Raw genomic sequence first — 21,923 nt, 5'->3', positions numbered from 1 at the left:
GAAGGCCATCGCCGGCAACATCAGCAATATCTGACAATAACAAAACAGTCCGTCCAGAGTTCCATTCGGGTTCGCTGCGGGATAGGCGGCGATAGAGAGGTTCGGCGGGCGGGATGTTATGGGATCTTCCAGGGAGCGAAAGTAAAATTTGAAAATCAAATCAATGCTGGGAAATCAGATGCACATACATTACACCCAACAGATGTCGCACACACGCTGAATCGGATTTGGAATCCGATTTGGAATCGGAATCGGACTATAGCGGCGGAAGTGATGATCTCTCCGGCTTAGACCTGCTAACAGAGGGTATTCAGCAGCCCTTCTGGCCTGTAGTAGACCGCCGGCCTTTACTTACGATCATCTTCGGGTAGATCGGGTAGATATCGGGTTTTCCCCAGTCCTCATGAGAACATGCATATAGATGGGACACACAGCACACACCTCAGGCAATCAGACAGACAGACATAGGTATGTGGGTACAGATATATGCATATTAAGGCCGATTCGATTTGGAAAGATACATTTATTCCATTGGCTGCGGCTGCGGCTGCGGCTACCACTGTCACTGCTCCCTTTCCATCGGCCATCGTCTATTTCTGCGAAATTTGCGTTTTTGTTCTTTCGAATTTCTTGCTGCTGCTGAATTTATTAGCTTTTCTCCTACCTAGCCTACCAGCGAAATCTCCAAGGGCATTCATGAAAAGATTTGAAAATGCCCACAGAAATGATTGCCTCAAAGAGTGTCCCCAAGCGTTTCTTTCTGGACGTTATTCTGTTTCCTCAATGTCATGACGGGATTTTCCCTGCGAAAATTCGAGAACCTGTTACCTGCAACGCGACGCGCGATCGATCCCTTGAGATCCCTGGAGCGGCAGGGATTTCCAGAATCCAGAACTGAGTCATGGCAGGCCGACAATGGGAGATGGAACTATGCAAGTGGAGTGGAGTGGAGTGGAGTGGAGTCACAGGCCTGGACAAGGGGCCAGGCCAGCAAACAAGTTCAGGGCCAATGGCATGTGCTAAAATAGACCCGCAGGCCATTGACTCCTCCTCGCCATGCGACCGGCACAAAGGACCGGCAGCACCAGCAGCAGTAAGAAGATGTACGACCGCCATGGCAACGACTCTAGAGCTCCATTTCCAGCTCAGATACAGCTTTAGCATTTAACTTTGAAGTTACCTTTACATTTTAATGACCCGCCGGCAGTGGCAGTTGCAGTGGCAACAGCCCCAACAGTCTGCCCTGCCAATGAACCGCAACTGCAACTGCCGCTGCATCTCTCGGCAAAGGGCCAGCCTGCTACAGAGGAGCATCGGGATAGCAGATGGAACTTGGCAGGGTACGAGGGCGAGTGCGAGTGCGAATGCGGCAGTCGCCGAACCTTTTTATTGTTGCTGTCCAGAGCAGAGCAGCCTCTTGCAACCAATCTAGACACTCAATGCTCCTGAGGCCCAAAGGCGAGTTCAACAGACGACAAGATCATTGGCCTGCCAGGGCAATATCCTATCGAAAGGACATGAACCTGAGCGACGACCGACGAGCGGATGCTGGCTGTCAACGCCGCCTATACAGGGCCCCCGCACCAGCCCCAGCCCCCCTCCTCTGACTTATTTTTAAACCTTTTCGCAATCGTTGGCCTGCCAAGTGGCCGAGTGGCCAAGTGGTACGAGTATGTGATCGCGCGTCTGGTCAATAAACCCAGTGGCAATGATGGCACCCGAGGATGGTTCTAGCAGATGAAAAAGAGAATGGAGATTGGATTGGAAATGGGAATGGGAATGGGAATGGAGAGGGCTCATGCTGATTGCTGCGCAAGACGCAGTTTCCTCCGCCCCACCCTCCACTGGGCATGACTTACACTTGCACTGATACAATATTGCGTCTAATCAGCGGACCGCACACGAAATTTTGGGATGGTATTGGAAATGGAATTGGAACTGGAACTGGAATCGGGGGCAGCTATGGATGTGGGTACGGGTATGGTCGGAGCCTACAGCTCACGTGGCGTGTATTCGCGTTCCCTTATCATTTACAAATAGAGACAGACGGACACACATTGAAATATATACTCGTATATTTCGTAAAGCTATTTTTATTACAGTTGCAACAGATTATTGATATGAGGTACGGGACACTCAGCTCGACTCTCTGAATGCCGGATAGATGGCCAGACCACACCTCCATCTCCATCTCCACCTCCACCTCCACCTCCACCTCTGGCTTTGTTCCTGCTTCCCCTCTGCGCTTCCACTGTTTGCTTTGTGCTTTCGAAAGAGTCCAGCGCACATCCAGCCCCAAGCCGTACCCCATGCCATACCATCCATTGACCACATTGACTCCACTCCACTCCACTCCACTCCACTCTGCTTCGGGGAAAATGTGTCAAGGTAGTTTGCGTGCTTTATTTTTTAACCCAATTTTCACACTGCGCTCTCGCTGGTGATGTTTATGCCCGAGTGTAAACATCTCGTGTGCCTGTTCATGTGCCTGTGCCTGTGCATGTTCATGTGAATGTGCCCGTGTGTTTGATTGGCTTTTTTTGTGGCGTTGCTGCTGATATTGCCGCTTCTAGTATGTCGAGCTATGTTGTATATGGCACACAACCTGCGAGCGGAATGGAATGGTGCGAGTAATTCAAGCTACCCCCTAAAAAATGTGCTGCGTCCGATTATTTTGCGCCATTAATGGAGCATCTCCAAGGTTGAGCCCCAGAACCAGAACCGCAAGACTCATTCCAGAGTGCCCTTTCACCGGCTGTCAGCTATTTCCCACTCGGATTCCCACACACCCAGAGAAAAAAAGAGCCCTGAGAATTGAATATTTATGCCATTATATTGTCACCGAGAGCGGATATTGTCAAAAGCTAAACTAATTTCACTTACATTTGTACACTAATATATTATCGAAATAAATATATATATTTTTTTTGCTTAGTTCGATTAATTATCAATTCCTACAAATTGAATATATTAAAGTTTTTTATACTTAGATTCGACTATTTGAATTCTATTTATTTTCTTTAGATTTGTATTGAAAATCCGAATATTTAATTGAAATACGGATGGGTGTGTGTGTTTCCCCTTTTTTAGTACTACAGTTTTTTCTCTGAGTGTAGCTGACAGCTAATTTGTCCCTATGCCATGCCATTGTGGAATTTGTCGAGCTGGACGAAATAAAAAAAAGACACCGCCTTATACATACATACATATGTACACACACACACACACACACAGTGGGACGGGGATAAAGTCCGATCCCGTCCACCAGCCTGCAGACCAACAGACCCACACATGACCCAAAAGAGTGTGCGTTGGAAAGCTCCTACTCCTCCCCCCTCCCCTGCGACAGATCTTCCTCCACCTCCATCAGACGTATGTAAGTGTGTATGTACATCGGGTGTCCAATTGCCTAATTAGTCGCTTGGGATTGCTTTATGTTTTTTGTGTGTTTATGTGCATGTGTGTTGTGACGACTTGTGATTTGTGTGTGTCTGTGTATTCGAGCTGCGCGGCTCCAGTGTTGGCGCTCGTTTGTTTGTACAAAGTGGATGTGATTGGCGTACGAAATCAAATACAAATTTTACAGATACCTTGACATCTTTCATAGACCAAGCGAGCGTTCATTTAACCCCTCCAACACAGCGCAATAGCAATAGAAATAGCAACAGCAGCCGTCGTCACAGTCACAGTCACAGCCAAAAGAACGTGCCAGTGGATTCCAGTAGCTGCCAGAATCTAAGAACAGCAGCACCAACAGCAGCAGCAGCGGCAATACAATTAAAATAATTTACATTTGGTCACATTTTCATTTCATTCTCGATTTCAACGGCCACAGCCGCAGCCGCAGCCACAGCTACAACCCCAGCCACAGCCACAGTCACAGTCTCAGCCGTAGCTCAGGTCTTTTAGCCGGACTTAGAAGTATCACCCAGTCAGAGGGTACCATGAGCATGACCAGACCCACAGAGGGGAGCGCAGAGGAGAGAAGAGTAGATTAGTGATGATGGAGGGACAGTTACCTCTTCGTTGCCCCATTTCCTTCCCACTTCAAGGCCACATCCCATCGAATGTGGGGTATGGATGGGTCGAGTCTTGGCCAAGTGTTCTTAGAGCCAGGTTCTTGGGTGTCTAGAGTTTTTGCGGGCTGCTGGAATTAGCATACAACATTTTGTGCAGCAGCAGCAGCAGCCTGAGTTCTGTCCGGTGCGGAGACTGAGGCAGAGACAGGCCGCCGGTCCGGCTGTTGAAGTCTAAGCAGTAGCCAGCAGTTCAACGGCTTTTGAGCCATTTTAAGAGCAATGCACCCCACGGCTGCTGCTGCTGCTGCTGCTGTCGCTGGTAGCGGGTGGCCAATGGCCATAGATCAGTTGCTGCTACTGACTCAAAACCGACCCGATCAAAAACCTTGCGCATGAACGGATCCATGGACACACCAGCCCACAAGCCCACAAGCCCACCGACCCACTAGTTGGCCAAGTGGGGGGGCCTGGGCCCGGTCCAAAATCAAAAAATTTGTGAGCTCACGGAAATTTGTGTCGCCTGGCGGTTGAGTGTTGTTTTGCCTCTGTTTTCGTTTCTGCTCAGTTTTTTTCGGTTTCTCATATGCAAGAAAATGCATTTCGAATGCAAAGTGGGGGCATTGGGAAGGGGATGGGGCGACGGGATCCGGCCGCGTGTCTAGCAGCCGGTTGCCGGTTGACAAATTGCCTCCTCAACTTGTTCTGACATTTTTATTTGAGAGATTTTGTTGCTGGCTCTACACACAAATGTGGCAACATTCTAATTAAGTTGCGCTCCACACATTGTTTCGACACCTGCCCAGCGCGCACACACACACACACACACTGCCTGCCGCTCACAGATACAAACAGTGGCTATGGCGATCTGAAAGATACGCGTTCTGAGGCAACATCGGGGTGCGTTTTGGCGCCTTAATGAAGTCATCGCAAAGAATACTCGAATAAGCGCATGTGACTCTCTCAATGCGATCCAATATATGATTGCTGCGGGGATTTCTGAACTGTGATTTGTGATTTCTGATCGAAAGCGAAAGAAAAACCAGCCAGGGGGAAGTACATAGATCTTGGCCAGGGTCCAGTTTAAGCCGTTAAGCCGCATGGGAGTACATGATACTGATACGTCTGAACCATTAGCAAACCATCCCCATGGAGTCCCAATCCCCTATCCCCAATCCCAGTCCCAGTCCCAGTCGTCAACCAGTCAGAGCTGATAGAGAGCAACAGTAACGTTTTATGCTAATTCCAAGGTTCTGCATCGCTTGGGTCAACGAATCGAGTGGATGCCGCGTGCCGCGGCAAATCCAATCGAGAGCTGAATGGAACTGAATGGAATCGAAACTGAATCGAAGTATAATCGCTAATAACCAGCCCACTAATTATGGCATTTATCAATAGCAGATACCCAGATACCCAAATACCAGATACCAGAGATACTTTAAACAGAAACCAAAATACGAGTAGCAATGGAATTGGAGACGAGCGATGATGACAACGAAGCAACAGAGACAGAGACAGACACAGACACAGCCACAGAGACAGAGCCGTGATTTCATTTCATTTTTTAGATTTCGATTTCAATTTCGATTTCCTATTGAAAGCGTTCATTGATCTTATGAGCTCTGCCCTGTCTCTGCTCCATTGGCAGCTCGCTGGAGTTCTTGGATCTCTTCTCGGATGGGGCAGCCGGCAGCCAGCCTCTAAAGCCACCTCTTACAACAAGAAATGAGAAATCCCCCAAGGTTGTAGCGTCATTGTGGCTCAGCAGAAAATTTATGGACATTTCCTACTGGGGCAGTGGAAAACATCCGAAGGTCAGTCGCGACGAGGGCAAGGGCAGGGCAGGGCACTGCCGGGCATTAGAAGATCGAGATGGAAAACTACCTACCCAACGCAGTCGCAGTCGCAGTCGCATCCAACCAATCGGATCGGATCTCTCTCGCGGATTACGCACTCGCATAGCTTCTATAATAATAATATGATAATTTCGAAATTGTAAATATGACTCAGGCCTTGGACTAGGCATTGGATAATGCCAGTGCCAGTGCCAGGATCGATCGGTTGATCGATCGATCGATCGATCGATCTATCGTGCGAGCGACTTGCTGACTGACAAGCTCAATGAAACTCGCCGATTCTGATTCTGATTCTGATTCTGACTGTGTAACGCTCCACGGACTCGCATTGAACACGCTTTGAGAGCAGAGGGAGGCATAGAATATGGGGGTGGGGATGTTTGCGAGAGACGGGGGCGGTTCGACTAATGAGAGGGGGCGGAGATTAACGCATCTCATCTCGATCACTTCTATTTCCATTTTTCATTTACATGAATTGCGCTTGAGCAATTACAATGCCACCGATTGGCAATTGGCAATTCAATTACGGCGACAAATTTCGATTTAAATGGGAGGGAGACGCTTGAATAACTCAGACAGACAGACAGACAGACAGACGGACGGATAGACGGCACGAGTCAAGCACGTCCATCCATGTAGATGGAGCTGCTCCTACCCTAGCAAGGGGGTCTCCATCGAATGGGGAGAGTAGATCGAGCTGCAGCCCTGAACTACGGGGAAGCACTGAACCTCTGCCGCTGCTTCTGCTGCTGCTGCTGCTGCTGTGGCAGCAACAACATGCGTTGACAAATGCGTCGCATTATATAAAGTGACAAACATCAAACGACGGTCGACTGTCGACTGTTGACTGTCGGTCGGTGCATGCTAATCAGCATCAGCATGCAGTTGGGATTCAGCTCGATTCATGCCCCGCATGCAAATTCTGCAGCCGCAGCCGCAGCCCCAACCGCAGCCGCAGCCTGGACAGAATTGTGGTGGGTGCTTCGATGATTTTGACTGCTGCTAGCCCTAGGACCGTTGCCATTGCCCAAAACGTAATGTCCCACAGCCCGTCGCAGACACGTGACCGCATCAGCTTCAGCAGCATCACCATCGCTCCTGCCACAGCCGTGTTTGGTGCGGCTCTTCACACCTGCCACCGTGAGTGGGTCACGCACGCATCTCTGACTGGCCGCGTGCCGAGCCGACCGGAGCGTAATGCAAAGTGGCAAAGTGGCGCAGTAATTGATACATTAGGCAACCAGTTCTGCCGCTCCGCCGTGCCGCCGTACCGCCACACCACGATGGGGTTCCCATTCTTGGGATCGCATGGCCCTGGGGCTTCAACAATGTTGCATTAAATGCATAGACGCCACTGACCCCAGGCGGAATTTTATTGCAGTTGACCCCGCAGTGACTGCTGGGGTTGGGGCTGGAGCTGGGACTGGGACTGGCAGCCACTCCAGGTTTTCACTTGGTCGCAGAACTAAGGCTTCGATGTTGCCACGCTGCTTTTTTGAGGCCAAATTTAATAGCCCGCTGTTGTGGCAGCACCGGCAGCGGCTGCATCTGCAACTTCATCGTGAAATGTGGAAAATTGGTATTGGGGCAAGGCTGGAAGGCGCGAGTCGGGAGTCGAGAGTTGGGAGTCGGGAGTCGAGAGGAACCGGAGTGTCCACCGTTCAGTTTCCAATATCCGAATCTCTGAGTCTGAGCTCGATCTGTGTTTATGCCCGTGGTTATGTTTATGGCTTTTGAGCTCTGATTTCTTAAGGTACTTTCCCTCAAAGCCTTCCCCATCTCTCAGAGCTTTACAGGGAAGAAAAGCACCGCAAGTTGAACTGGAGCTCAGAACGCACATCCCGCGGATGAACGCCAAGAGGTATGCTACGGGTCCTATACGGGTCCGTATCGAGCTGCATTCAAAGCAGACTCCAAGCAGACAAGCTGGAAAGGTGGCAAGGTGGCGATGGCACTGACAAATTGCTGAAAGGCCATTAGCTGGCTCCGACTCCGAGAGGGATGCGTGTGTAATTGCCTCATAACGGTAATGGCCAAAGGTGCCATGGGGCAAGCTAATTATGACTGCCTCCCGTCTCAGGATATGGGATTGGGATTGGGATTGGGGATCGGCTGGAGCAATGGAATCGGTGTTGGCGGTGGCGGTGGCGGTGGCGGTGACGGTGCAGCAGCTCTCGGCGACATGGTCAAATGACAAGTTGGTTCAGTGGGTCGTTCAACTGGTTGGAGCCGAGCTGCTGTTTTTTTTTCTGCCGCAAAGCGGCGGCTGCTACTTTTTGTCGTTGCCGCTGTGGCTGCGGCTGTGTCTGTTGCTGCGACTGCCGGTCGTTGACCGCTGGCCTACAACCGTAGGCTATGGCTGCAGCAGCAAAGTACCGCCAGCTCTGCCTCGCCGCCGCCCACACTCATCTGAACGTATGGGATCGAAAAGAGGGGCTTGACTCGGCCTCCACCAGCAGATACTTGGCTTGCATTCTAAGAGCAGGGCATTGGCAGGGGCCTGGGAAAGGGCAGGGGCAGGGGCGGGCTGAGCAGGAGGAAGCATTGATTTTGAAAAACAAAAAAAACTCTGTCATTAAGTCAATCTGTTTTCCGGTCACTGTGCCAACGACATTTTGTCATGCAATCCCCACACACACACACAAAAGGCACACACACACACACACACTCAGAGAGAGTCAGTGGCCGATACGGACACGCACACACGCGACCATCCGGAGTGAAGCCAAGTATTCGCTTGGTCGGACTCAATGGCGAGAGATCAATGCACTTAAGCGGGCCACTATGGAGCTGGAGCTCTAGAGCTGCGCCAGCGGGGTAGGTGGGGCAGGTGTTGACAGTGAGGCGGTTGCCTAATGCATTGCAAAAAGGTTAGAAACAGCAACAACAATCCGGCTGGCTGGCTGGCTGGCAAGTGGCTTACCTACATTCCCAAATGCATCGGTGTTGGTGCGAATTCCACACACAATCAGCAGCAGCATCAGCAGCAGCAGCAGCAGCAGCGGGAGCGAGAGCAACATAGCCACAGCTACAGCAGCAGCAGCAGCAGCATCGGCGAGACGCCCCCACGGCAACTGCTTCTCCGCCGCTGCAGGCAGATCCGATCCGATCAGATCCGATCCGATCCGAGCATCAGACGGGAGCGGGAGTTCATTGACTTTTGCGCAAACGCAAACGTAAACGCACAAGCCTCCAACTCCAAATCAATGCAATGCACAAAACGCGGCGAACACTCACGTAGGCCGTCAACTTGTCCAACAAGTTGGGTAGACGACAACATCGCTGCTGCCGCTGCAGCTGCGCAGAAGCAGAAGCAGTAGCAGTAGCAGTAGCCCCGGCAGAAGCAGAAACAGAAACAGCAACAGCTAATGTTGTCGTCATCAGTGCTGGGCCGTCGTTTGGCCCCCACTCCCTCACGTGTCCATCTCTCTGTCTCTGTCTCTGTCTCTCCCTTTCTCTCCGGCAGCTTTTGCCCAAGTTAGGTGGCAGGATAACAGCAACATCGACAGCGACGCAGCAGCATCTGCAGCAGCAGCAGCAGCAGCAGCAGCACATCCGCGACATCGACCATGCCAATAGCAGCGGCGTCAATGCGTCTCAGCCGCAACGGTCAATGACCGACCGACTAAAAAACAGCATTGGTATCACATACGCAGACACGCACACACAAACACATTCGCTCAAGTTTCTTTCGCTGTCGCTGTTTCTGTTACTGCCAGCGTCGCTGCTTCTGCTGCTGCTGCTGCTGTCACTTCCGAGGCGAGTGCATGGCGGGGCCAAAATCCTTGCTTCAATGCCAAGGAAGTTGAAGCACCAGCGCCAGCGACTTCCTTGTGCACACACAAGCACGCCACACGCCACACGCCGCACACTTCCACGAAGACTCAATGACTCAACCCCAACAGCCAGGCAGTGGCAAAGTGGGCCCTGGCTGCGCGAACGCTGTACGCAGAGCCCACATTTTGAGGGAGTGCGCACGGGTCCCACTGTACGTTAGCCGCCAGGTGGGTTCGTGCCTTCCTTCCTTCTCCCTCCTTCGGCCCTCTGTCACGGTTTGGCCTCTCTCTGTCTCTCTGTCTCTCTGCTTTATCTTTCGGCCCGTGCGTGTGTGTGTGTGAGTATGTGTGTAAGAAGCATTTGAAATGTGCGCAACAGTGTATTCGTCGTCGACGCCGACGTCGGCGTTGCCGGCAACAGCTACGTTGACTTGTAAACAGAAAAGTTCGTAAACCTTTAAAAGTGAAAGTAAAATCGGACGTAGACCTACATATACAAATGCAGAACCGCGGCGACGAAGACACCGCGATGACGGAGCTGGTGAGCACGGTCTGCGTGTGTGTGCGTGAGAGTGAGTGTTCCCGAGAAGCAGCAGCTGCCAAACCAGAAAACTCCACACAGAAAGCGGGAGCTGGCAGAAGAAGGGAGATGGAAGATGGGATAACACCGCAGTGGAGATAGAGCTGGAGATGTTGATGGAGACAGCGACGAAGACGGAGACGAAGTCCATCTGCGTTGGCAACGGGCTCGAGCTGATTCGACATCTCCCTCCCTGCCTCCCTACCTCCCTACCTCCCTCCCTCCCATGGGAGCTAACGCTCCAGAACATTTAGCGCTCCGTTCACAGTTTTTTCGCCATGCAAACGAAAGACTTCAATGGCACGAACTTGCCAAACACAGCCACAGAGAGCAATATGAGCGATATGTCGTGTCGCAATCAGAGATCTCAACGATATAAGGGCTGCCCTATTGGAACACCCCGTATGGATGTCCCAAAGATTATTCAACTTGGGGACTTCCTCGTGTGGCGCGCTCGCCAACCTTGAGGCCGCTAAACAGCAAGCACGCAGCACGTGCTGCACGCTGGCCGGAATCACAACAAACCCGGCAACGACCCCGATCAAATCAAAGACCGACACGGCGACGGCAACGACAACGACAACGACAACGACAACAACAACAACAGCACGAAACTGGAACCGGGAGCCGGCATTGAATGAACTCCTGCGACAGCAAACCGCATCCACAGCAGCGGTAGCGGTAGCGGCAGCGGCAGCAGCAACGACAACTTCCTGTCGATACCGTTACGTATGCATTATGAGCAGCAACAACAACTGCAGCAGCAAAAAGCAGCAGCCAGAGAGAATGGCAGCAACAAAAATACAAAAACACAAGAAAACTGGCAAAAAATGCAAAGAAACACAAAAAATAACCATTACCCACCCCAACAATAATGCGTTGGGATCAAAAGTCAATAAACTTTATGCCGTATTCAATGAATTTTTCGACTGCTGCCGCTGCCGCTGTCACAGTTGTAGCCTGTTGTTATTGTTGCTGTTGTTGCTTTTGTTGTTGTCGTTTGTTAATATTTATTTTTCGGGTAACTTTCTCGCTGGACGGGCAGACAGGGGACAAGGGGATCGGAGATCGAAGATCGGGAACCAAGACCGTTGCCATCCGAGGGTCGAAAACTTTCATCAATCGATGGTCCAGCGCCAGCGTCGACTTCGATGCCTGCAGCATCAGAAAAGCCGACAAACAAAAACAAAAACCCCCAAAATAACACACACCGAACTGTGCAGTCAATAAACTTACAAAAAAATCACACTCTGGATTGCGTTGACTTTTTGAGTTACATAATAAGCAGAAACGAAGCAGCAGAAACGATGGCGAGCAAACAGCGGGCACAAACAGCTGATCGCAGGTCCGAGAGAGCGCAGGGTTTGTCAACCCCTGAAACTGAAAATCGAAATCAAAAATCAAAAACCAAAAACCACAAAAAAAAATCCCATAAAAAGCGAATACAAATTGTCACATTTGTGTGGGTGGGTGGCGAGGCAAACACAGGGGAAGTAAATACCAAAGGGTCGTCGACGCCGCGACGCCGCCACCGGAAGAAGAAGCGTGCCAAAAATATCTAAGCGCCGCCTCCAAAAATAGCCACCGAGAAGCCACCACACCATACAGTTTGATATTGTTGATCCGAAAGAGACGTTCATTGATCTGCCTCCCTATCTCATCTCAACACGATGTCCGGTCCAGGTCCGGTCCGGTCCGATCTTAGCGCCGCCCGCCGCGAGTGTTTAGTTAGGCGAAAGGCAGCGAGCGGCCCAGACGAGGCATTGAACGGAGCCAAGGCGGAAGCAGTCGGCAGTGTTGGTGTTGTCGTCACTTAGAACAGCTGACGGAACAGCTGAGCGGCTCATACGAGAGAGCAAGATGTCCCACAGGGGGCGGGGGGCAGAGAGAGAGAGCTACGGCAACGGCTACGGCTATGTTTTGTGGACTCTCTGTTCCTGGTTGCATATTTGCCATGTACCGAAAGCGGGGCCAAGCGGACAGCGACCAAACGCAGCAATAAACTTCAAAAACTTTGCCGGTCAACGAACCCACCTCATACGTATACTTATTCAACGCTTGGCTCAAAGCCAAGACAAACCCAGCAGCAGCTTGCTGCCCAGTCGTCGTCAACGTGCAGTCGCTGTCGCAGTCGCAGCTGACGTTGCCGCTGCCGCTGGCGTCGCTGTCGTCGTCTCAGTCGTTGGTGAGCGGCACTTTTGCCAATCGCTTGGGCTGTCTGTCTGTCCGCTGCTGGAACTTCTAATCAGCTGCTCAGCTGCTCAGCAGCTCCCAGCTGGTGGTGGGCTAACAGCAACAGCAGCAGCAACAACAATTAGAAAGCCAAGCCGCGTCAAGAGCCCCGTCAGAGCCAACGTCATCGCCAACTCTCGCTTCTTCACTTTTTAGTGGGTCTCGGGTTGGTTTCCAACGAAACTTTGAATATGAAAGCAATCTGCCTCTCAGCTTTAGGTCAGCCGAATTGGAGCACGATCGGGGGACTGTGACTGCGACTGCGACTGGGACTGGAAATGGGACTGGGGCTGGGACGCAGAGAATATTTTACTCGAAACATCTGTGAGCTTGGGAGAGCAGCCGCAGTCAAAGCCTAGGCATATGAAAATATCATTTAGCACCCTTCTAGAATCTAGATACAGCCCCTTGGAAATCGATTTATGGCCAATAGAAAGCGTCCCAGGCATAAAAGCAGCAACCATTGTCAGTGCCGCTTCATACAATACTCGAATACGTATAGAATCAAAGTCAAAATCAGTTTGAGCTGGAGCTGATGCTGGGGAAGGCCGACAAAAACGAAAGCTAAAGTTCAAAAACCTCTAGAGCAGCAGCAGCGGCAGCAGCACCCCCATCTCCAAGATTCTTTGTGGAACCATAAAGGTTGATGGGTTGTATGATGATGTCTTTTGGTTTCTGATTACTTATTGCCGGCGATGGGTAAATGGGTAGATGGGTAGAGTGGCAGTAAGCAGTATGAGGCATTTCACCTGGCGAGAGCGAGAAAGTTTCGGCTCGATTCGGAATCGGAATCGGAATCGATTGTGCACTGCCACTCTGCCACTTGGCGAAGACAAATGACACTCGAATGGGGTCTCGTCTCGGCCTCTGAACTGAACAGAGCGGAACTGAACTGAACTGAACTGAACGACCAGACCGCTGAACCGCTGGCTGGACCATGTGTATCCTATCCTGTGCAGGAAGTCAATGGTGGGGAAGGCTGGCCAAACGGGTAATCTCTGCCAGTCTCAGTCTCAGACTAGTGGCTTTCAAAATGTGCGCACAGCTGCAGCCCACCATGCGCCATGCGCCATGCGCCGGCGACTACCAGTAGAGGGTGGACTGGGAGTCATTGCACTCGCTGGCCAGAATGCCATTGCTCGACTGCGGAATACCCCTTCCAGCCCAGGCCCCGACCCCAATCCCGCCACGGTCACGCATCTTGTGTTTTGTGTGGGCTATAGACACTATATACATCGCGCATACGCAACGTGGACTCGGACTCGGACTCGAACTCGAACTCGAATTTTGATTAGAATTCGGTCTTGGATTTGGGTTCGGATCGATATACATATTATTCTCATTCTCTGGGCTGTTCGCTTGGCTAACTCGAGGCTGTGGCTGTGATGGCGGTGGCGGTGGCGGTGGCGACGAGTGGAGCTGCTCCCCCTGCAGCTTGCTTGACAAGAACTGCATTTTGCCTTACACCTTACTGCAACAGCAACAACAGTAACAATGTACACACATGTTAAGCATACATACCGGGTATATCTGTCTATCTGTCGCTGGGTGTGTGTATGGTGTATGCGTCTGTGTGTTTACCTGTTTTAAAAGACACTTTTTTAGTTTATTGAACTTTTGTGCACTTTGAGCGTCACCTCGCAGCACCTCCACCTCCACCATAACACCGCACCGCATCGGATCGCTCTCCATCGACTTCTCACGCGTTGGCGTTGGCGTTCACGTTCGCTCAATGAGCGGCAAGCGGCAAGCGGCGAGCGAGTGGCCAGCAGCAGCTCCGCTATTGCGCATGCCTAGCCTCGTTCGGCGATCATTTTCATACCGAAATGGCCTTCAAAACGATAATTCAAGCGCTTAATTTGTATCCACACTCTTTGCAAAGTTTGTTCAACCCACTCTGTGCTGTGCTGTGCTGTGCTGTGCTGAGCCTTGCTTGGACTGACTCTGACTGTGACTGTGACTGTGACTCTGACTCTGACTGTGACTCTGAATATGTGGAATGACTCGGATTGGAAATAGGAATGGACTGAGATAGTCATGGGATCCTGTCTCCTTACTGTTCCATGTGTTCCCCTTGGCAATGCCTTTCACTGGGTAGAAGACAGACCTTCCAACCGTTTGCTGAAACTGACAAATCATAAATCATCATAAGAGCCGTGCGACAGACTCAATGCGGATGTGGGTCAGTCAGTCCCTTGGCTTATTGCTGTCTGGGATCTAGGGTTCGCCAATCTTTGCGCTTTGATTACTCGAAAAATGTATAATTTCGTCAAACAAATTTCTCAAACCCAAGATATCCCATCTGCTGCTTGTTAAACGGTTTCGTTTTGCTCGCACATGTGGCAATATCTGGCACATTTCCAATATCCAATACCCTTTCAAAGTTACACAGTCACAACCCGAAGCGATTATTTAATTTAATTTTAATTGGAGAAAGTGCAAAGCCCCTTAATATATGTACCTATATAAAAAAAAGCCAAAAATCACATGCACACACACATGCACACAAACAGAAACTAAAATTAAGTCGGCCGAAACCCAAAAAAAATTAAAAACCAAGCCAAACAAACAGAAAAAAACAAAAAAATCAAAAAACCAATGAATACAAAAATGCTTAATCACTTCAAATTACAAACGCATTCGATGACAAATTATGAATGTTGACAGCGCCCCAAACCCAAACCCAAAACCAAGTCCAGGTCCAAGCCCAAGCCCTGGCCCAAACCATGGCCCAAACTCAAGAGCAGTCGAGAGACTCAACGACAAACAACAGCAAACACTCGCCAGCGCCCAACAGCCTAACATCCCAACAGCCCAACAACCAGTTTTGATTTAAAAACCGAAAATAAATAAAATTAATGACCGCAATGGCAACGAAATGCAAATAAAACACAAAGGCAAACCAATCCAAGCCAAACTACAAAAAAAAAAAAAATTTCTACTTATGCAAAGTAGAAATATTGCCTAAAAAGCTGCCAGTGCCAGTGCCAGTGCCACTGCCACTGCCACTGCCGGGGGCGACCCTAAAAGCATGTCACAATCTACTACCCGAAAAAGTGCCCTGGCGGTGGAGGAAGGGGGAAGAGGGGAAGAGGGGAAGGTACGGACTGCCTGATACCCTCTGCCTCTAGGTGTCCCGACTGTACCGATGCATGGTGGTATTTTTTCCTGGGATATAGAAGAGATCCGATCCTGCTTGGACATTGGCGATCCCGATCTTCCCACGTTCTTGTCGTTCTTCTGGGCTTACTATCGGGTGGATATACCCTTCAAACAGCCAAAGGCATAGGCATTGCAGGCGCGCATCCAAGCACCAGTTACATTTATTTCTGTCTAATGATTTGTCTGTCGTTTTGTATCATTTCGTTGGTAGGCATTTGTATTATGCAAAACATGGAAAATACTGAATTTTAAATCGTCAAACTATAATTTAGTTTTTTAGATCCAGTTCGGCCGTTGATCTGGCACTTGGAGACCAGCTTGGAGCAGCTTGGAGCTACTTGGAGCTGCTGCTGTGGGGGGTGTGCGCTTAACGATATAATGGGTTGGGATGGATAGCTAGCTGCTGGGGCGTTGGTTGGACAATATCCAACAATCAAATTAAATTCATGCGCATTGTGCACAAAGGGCTCTAAGCCTTAATGCGGCCGCGCTTCATTATTGTTGGATCGGATCGGATCGTTTCGTTTCGTTTCGTATTGGATCAGTCTTTACGTAAGGCCCTTGAACGTGCAGCGATCGTTAACGTTAAAGCGGTGAAATTTTTTCTACTCTCTGTCCGTATGTCCGTATGTCCGTTTGTTCGTGTATGAGTGTGTGTTCAACCTTTTTTTTTTCTTTTTGTCTGTAACGACACTTGAATCTCTGTCCGTCCGTCCGTTCCGTCCGTCCGTTCCATCACTCACTTAGTCACATAATCGATTGCGGGACCGACTGTCCGATATCCAATGTCCAGACCTCATCAGACCGACATCCGACTGCTGAATAGGCTCTGATCCTCATCAGATACTGAAGCAGCGGCTCTCGGTTCCTGTGCCCTGCCCCCCACAATCTGATCGCGAAAACGGTCACGTGGATGCACGCAAAGGGCCCCTGTGTCACGTTGTGTAATATGGAGGAGACCCTCCATAATATGGGGGAAGCTCTCTGCTTATCACGCAGACAAAAGCTTAAATTACTCCCTTCCTGGGGGCTGGGGGCTGCGACTCCAACTCTCACGTTGGCCAGCTCAAATATTTGTGGTGAACATTTTGACCGACTTTTTGGCTGACAGTCACTGGAGCGTTCACTTCAGTTGGGCACTGATAGCAGCTGATAGCAGCAGTTCCGAACAAACAACAAACAAGGAATTCCAGACCGAAGAAGGCGCCAGAATCAGTCAATATACAGCCTTCCACCCCCACTGCCACCCCCACTGTCATCCCCACTGTCCTGCCGCCGATCTAGACCGAATCGATAAAAACTGCAGATTCTTCTACGACGCCAGTCCACTCCATTCCACTCCCGGCAGGGGGGCGGGGCAGTAGGCAAACACTCGGATACTCGGCTGACGACTGCGGAGAAAGTCTCGTGCGTGATGTGATGTGATGTCTGTCGTAGAGCGTACCGCGTAGAGCGGTAATGATAATGAGTATGGGGTCGGTCGGTCGGTAATAATGATGAATGATAATAATGATGACCAGAGCAGACCAGCAGAAGCAGCAGCTACCACCGACCAGCTGAGAGCCAGCCCAGAACCGTGAAAGGTTCAATAAACTCAAAAGTTTGCTAAAAAAATACACACACACAGACACAGACAGACACAGAAAAAAGAGCCGAAAATCCAAACCAAAAACCTCAGCTGCGGCGCATGCGTCGACCGAGCGACCGACCGGGCAGCGGCGGCACCATGAGGCAACGTGCAACGTTTGTGAAAGCCGCAGCCAGCGCAAAAGAAGCGAAGCAAAACAAACCCAAACCCGGTCCCCAGTCCCCCATCCCCCATACCCATCCCCAGTCGCAGTCCCTAGTCCCAGCAACAGCCCGGGATTTGAGCCAGGCGGAAAAGTTGTAAGTGCGTTTATATTGCAATGCCGACGACGACGACGTCGTCCAGTGGCAGTTCCCAGTTGCCAGTTCCCAGTTCCCAGTGCCAGTGCCAGTTTGAGTCAAAGCTTTTTCTTGCTGCCACAGCCAAAGCCACAGCCAAAGCCGCAGCCTCAGCCTCAGCCGCCGTCGATGTGGCCGCCGTTGCCGTTGCTGTCGTGGCCGCTGTCGGCGTCTGCGCGACTGCGTTCGTTGACTTAACGCACTACTAACTCAGTGCCACAGTCACCGACTTTTGAAATGTGTGTTGTAAACACACACAGATACAGACAGCACACAGGCACGCAGCCACACAGCCACACAGGCATAACAACGGCCAGAGAGACAGAGCCGCAGAGACAGATACAGATGCAAAGCCACAGAGGCACACACCACACAGATACACGTAGACAAGTGCCTGTGTTCCCTGTGTGTGTGTCTGTGTGTTCATTTTTCACCATTATTTATGCTAATGATCCACACATTCACGTTGTTGCTTTTGCTTTTGCTTTTGCTTTTGACTGTGGGCTCTGAGCTTTGCCTCTACCTCTGCCTCTGGGACGGATTTGCACCTGCCCCCTGCCCTGCCTTCAGGCGAGCCCTCGTCTTCTGTGGCAATAGAAGCCCACACACACGACCAATTGCTGCAGCATCATCAGAATAGGAAGCCGCAGGGAAGCAGCTTCCTATCAGCATATGGATGGATGAATGGATGGATGGATGGCCGCGTGTCAACACTTTCGTTGCATCTCAGCCAGTCAGCCAGTCAGCCAGCTTGTTAGCTGGACCATCCAAAGTGCTAGTCAAACAGCGTCCATGCGGATGCAGCATGCAAATGCTGCAGCTGAGACTCTGCTGCTGCTGCTGCTGCTGCTGCTGCTGCCGCTGCTGCCTCTTCATACGGAAGAAGCAACCACTGGGAGCGGCAGGCAGCAAGCAGCTGCCAAATTGTTGGCATGGAAGTGAAAGCATCTCCGAAAGTTGTTAAATATGAATGTGCTGCAGACTTGCACAGCGGGTGAGACTTTCGATCCGATCCGGGTGCCAGGAGAAAAGGCTGCCAGCCGTTTCATGGTATCGTATCTAGCTTGGATCGCATGGATAGAATACGATCATTCCCCACAGAACAATCCAGAGAGACTCAAACACTCTCGCTCTTGGGAGAGCGCCTTTCTGCTCGAATTCATTTCATATTCAGAATATACATATTTAAGTCGGTTTAAGGCCTTCTTCTGAAGGTAGGTCATGACGATGCTTTCGCTCTCCCGCACGCACACACACACCTACACACACCTACACACATGCCGGGAACACAGAAGGAAGAGAAATTTCGCGCTTCGCCGCTCCGCTACCCCCCACCCCACTTCTGTCCGTCTGTCTGTTTGTATCCGCCTCTCACGCCCTCTGCGCCATCGCCATCGCCTCTGCCACTGCGCCTGTTTGTGTTGACCAAATAAAAACTGAAGCGCCGCACAAACCAAGCAAAGCAAAAAGCAAAAAACATTTCAATTCATCTCTCGATTCAATTAAAGCAAATCAAACAAACCCCCAGCCTCCATCCAGCACCCGGCACCTGGCACCAGAGGGAAAACAATTTTCCGCAATTTTCAGTGCAAATTGGCAAGCAATCAGCCACGCCCACTTCACACTGATTGTGCAAATGCAACAGAGGAGGCACAAGTGGCTCTCGAGTGTGGCACGCTTTTTCCCCATGCCATGCCCTTTGCAACGAGCGGATCTGATCGAGCGGAAGAAAGCCAGCGGCTGCGGTCTGCGGCCCAACCCGATCTCATCATCTCACGATAGGCCTATACAAATCAGGGCCCACATACACATCTGGCCAAGAAGACAACGGTACATTTTTGGCCAAACAGAAAAAGCCGTAATACAGTAATACACACGACGGACAGACAGACGGACAGACAGACAGACGGACAGACAGACGGACAGACAGACAGACAGACGGACAAAAAGACAATCGACAACGCAGCTCGACAACTTTTAAATTGCCCTCAAAAACCCGACTCCAAAACTCAAAATCTCAACAAAAAATAAAATTTACAAAAAAAATTAATAAGAGAGGGGCACTTAGAGGGGCCGCGGAGGAGGCAGCGGCTGCGGCAGCTCCGCATCGTAGACGGTGGCCCTCAACAACGACAAGCCACAGCAACAAAAACAACAACACCGAACAAGCCATCGTTTCAGATAGGCCGTACAAATTTCTTTCTGGTGTTGCCTGCCCCTGATGCTCCTGCTGCTGCCCCTGCCGCTTCCGCTGCTGGAGCTGCAGATTCTCCGCGCAGCAGCAGCCAACAGTTTACGAGCCGCACCGCGAGTTCTTGTTTAATTTTAATGCTTCTGATTTATTTTTTTCTGTTTCATTACTTTTTCACACTTTAGAAAGTTTGCTTTGCTTTGCTTATAAATTTGCCTACAGCTGTCAGCCGATGCCGATTCGGATGCTGATCTTTCCGTTTCGGAAACAGCTAACAGTGTCCTAAAAGTAAAAGTGGCGTCGCAGATGATGGACAGTTCATTGTGGAGGTATTGTACATTATACAATCGCGCTACGGCATGTCCTCGTCCATTTCGACGTCCAAATGTTGCACCTCGCATGCAACAGTGCTACAGCGCGCGCCACACTACAGCGCGGCAGCGGCAGTATGTTTATGTCAATTTTTATTCGAATTTGAATACAAGTAGGTGAAATGTCATTGAACTCGCAACCAGCACCAGCACCAGCAACAGCAGCCAGCAGCAGCCAGCAGCAGCACCATCAGCGGCACCTGGCTGGCTGGCTAGTGTTGCTGCCGCTGCCGCTGCTGCTGCTGCTGCGTCAGCGCTAACGCCGGCAGCAGTAACAGCAGGGACAGGGGCAGCGGCAGCAATCAACCGGCATGAAAACCGCTTGAAAAGCGGCAGGATGCTCTGCCCCGAAGTTTATCCTGCTTGCCGCCGCCGCTTATCCAGCTCTTGCTGCCGCAGTCGCAGCTTCAGTCGCTGCCGCAGCTGGCTTCGCTGCCAGTGGCACTACCTCTGCCTTTGCAAGCAGCAGTCGTGGCCCCGCTCGAGTTCAATGCACTTGATTTGGCATACATTTGGCATTCGGCTTGTTATCAGACGCAACTGGTGGCAGCGGCGGCAGAGGTGGCAGCAACCACCGTGGCGGTGCAGTGCCTGCCTGTTGCCGATCTGTTGCCGAACGAACAGCCCGCTTTTGCATCGTCTTATCAACGATATACATATACATATGTATATGTATTTATATACATATTTTGTTCATCATATATTTTTAGCTGAATGGGTATCTTGTTTTTGAATAGGGGTTTTCCTAACTGCAGAAATAAAATTCAACACTTTTTTGCTGTGGTCCACAGTGTTTCCACATTTTCACAAAGTTTCCCATACAGCCGTCCGCCGTCCGGCGTCCGGCCCGTCAGCCATTCAAGTCGTCGAGTCTGAGTGTGATTGCTATTTTTTGAGTGTGATTGTTATCATTCAGCTTCGGCTGACTTCGGGTTTGATGATTTCGTATGAACTGCTTCGTGTTTGATGTTGGGTTTGTTCGTTCTCTTGGCTCTTCACTCTCAAGAGAGCGTCAACACGCTAAGAGCGTAGCCGAAGAGGCGAAGAGCCCCAGAGACCGACTTGCCAGATCTAAGAGAGGGAGAGCAATCGCAGCAGCAGGCGAAACAGCTGATCGCCGGAGCACGCGGCGTATGCGCAATGCCTGGCCAAGCCTGGGGGCAGCCGCCGAAAAATGCACAAAATGGGGCAGACTCGGGTTCGGGCTCGGGCTCAGACAATGGCCATAGGCCGAACGATGGTTAGTCAAGGTGAACTTTGCTGCTCATTTGGGAGGCAAGTGCAACAGCAACTGCAACAGCAGCAGCAGCAGGCGCCACGATGTTTCAATGCCAAATGCCCAGAGGAGAGCCGTGTGCCACATTTTCAGATTTGGCACAGCAGTACGAAAAAGACAACACAGAAATGATTGCCGTATGCAAAAAGCGAAACATAAAAGCAGCCGCTTGAATGGACAGTCACTGCAAGGCGGATGTGGCAAAGCGATGCCGCAGTTGCTCCTGTAATTCATGCACGCCAAGTTCGTTAACATTTTGTGGCAGTTGCAGTTGCGGCAGAAGCAGGGGCCGGCACGTCAGACGAGGGGCATTCCCGGCACTCTCAGCACTCCGCACCGACTATTTCTATGTCTCCGTCTCTGGATGTGGCAGTGGATGTGGTTTTGGCCTCACTCGATGCCACAGAAAATGTTCAAGTGAAATGTTCTGCTTTCGCTCTGCGGCAGCATTTGAACAGCCTGCCTCCAAGCGCATGCTGCCTGCTGCCTGCTGCATGCCCCATTCGGCTTCAGAATTATTTCCAAATTGCAGATATT

The sequence above is a fragment of the Drosophila pseudoobscura genome, chromosome X, assembly GCF_009870125.1.
Source record: "Drosophila pseudoobscura strain MV-25-SWS-2005 chromosome X, UCI_Dpse_MV25, whole genome shotgun sequence".
Taxonomy (NCBI): Eukaryota; Metazoa; Arthropoda; class Insecta; order Diptera; family Drosophilidae; genus Drosophila; species Drosophila pseudoobscura.
The sequence above is the reverse complement of the archived record's forward strand: the minus strand, read 5'-3'. Positions refer to the sequence as shown.